Here is a 1,712-nt window from a genome sequence, read left to right as displayed (position 1 = left end):
TGTGAGCTCGGACCCACCGGAAGTGCCTCCTTATTACCCACAAAAAAAGAATACCCCCTGCTAGCTGGGACCAACCTTGGTGGGAGGCTGACTTGTGGGACTACTAAGTTGACTGGGACGGAGGCCTTTGTTAACTTTAGTCAATATATGAACGATTCTAGCTCCAGTGACCGTACGATGTCCATCCAACGGCCGTAGTGCTTCTTCAACCTCTGGTCTTCTTGCTCCAGCCGCCCAAAGCAGCGTCGGTCATGCCGCCTGCTCCTGTCGTCCGTGGCCGGCTGTGATGCCGCGGAGGCCTCACCGCCCCCTACTACTCCCACCGCTGGCCAGGCCAGCCCTCTACGCACCCACACCCCCTGTTATTCTGCGGCGACGACAGCCTCACACCGCAGCCGAACGAGTGAACCCTCATACTCCTCTACGCATGGGCATCCACTGCCGCGTCTTCCCCGGCTCCGTGTCGTCCCCTTCCTAGGCCTCGCCGTCGTCCACTGCCCCGGTGCTCTCGGCGCGGCATGGTCAACGTGTTCAAGGAATGGCTTCCATTGGACGTGGACAGTACATGGAGACGCTGACAGATGGGTCCACGGCCGCAGCAAGGAAGTGCCTCCTTATTACGCGCAAAATAATTATTCCTCCACCTGACAGCGGGGACCCACCAGACGGGCCACCGTATTTAGCGAAAAAAATGTTTCCCCATGTCTGCTGGGACCCAACAATTACATCTTCGCACGCAAGGAAGTGCGTCCAAAAAAATGATTCGCCCCCCTGACTGCTAGGACCCACCTGCTACATCTTCGCACGCAAGGAAGTGCCTAACAGTCGGGACCCACCTGGTCGAAGCGTACGTAGCGTTGTCATTCCGGTCGCGAACGTGTACGTACATACTGGTCGTTGTAGAGGCGCGCATGTGTCGTAGTAGAGGCGCGCACGTAGCATGTACACGTACGTACAGCGGCCAGGATGCAAGAAAGAAAATACGGCCACGTATGTGTACATACGGGCGGGGTCTCGAACGCCTACTCATCCATACGTACATGGCTGGGTCAGAACGGAGAAACAACATCGTCGTCGTGTTCATGGGGAGCCAACCGGCTGGGTCGGAACAGAATGCGTGGTTGTGTTCATCGGGAGGGCTTGGACGGAATAGGCGATGGAAACGAGGCCTGGCGTACCGCAAAACGGAGGAAACGGACCTCCTACGGTCGAAACGGGGGTCCTGTTGATCGGGAGGGGTGTGGCGTACCGCAAAACGGAGGAAACAGACCTCCTACGGTCAAAACGGGGGTCCTGTTGATCGGGAGGGGTGTGGCGTACCACAAAACGGACGAAACGGACTTGTGTTGGAGTGCTACGGTCGAAACGGGGGTCCTATTCATCGGGAGGGGTGTGGCGTACCGCAAAACGGGACTCCACGGGATAGTATTCATCTCCACCGTCGACCTCCTCCAGCCTCCACGGGCTACTGTCGACCTCCTCCAGCCTCCACGGGCTCCTGTTCATCCAGCCTCCACCGGGCGCTACTCCACCGTCTACTGTTCAACCACCCCTCCACCGTCTACTGTTCATCCAGACCTCCACCGTCTACTGTTCATCTAGCCCTCCACAGCACGGGGTCCTGTTCAACCACCCTCCACGGCCACCCCTCCACCATCTACTGTTCATCCAACCCTCCACACCACGGGGTCCTGTTCATCCAGAGGCAACGC

This window comes from Triticum dicoccoides, chromosome 3B, assembly GCF_002162155.2.
Source record: "Triticum dicoccoides isolate Atlit2015 ecotype Zavitan chromosome 3B, WEW_v2.0, whole genome shotgun sequence".
In the NCBI taxonomy this organism is placed as follows: domain Eukaryota; kingdom Viridiplantae; phylum Streptophyta; class Magnoliopsida; order Poales; family Poaceae; genus Triticum; species Triticum dicoccoides.
The sequence above is the reverse complement of the archived record's forward strand: the minus strand, read 5'-3'. Positions refer to the sequence as shown.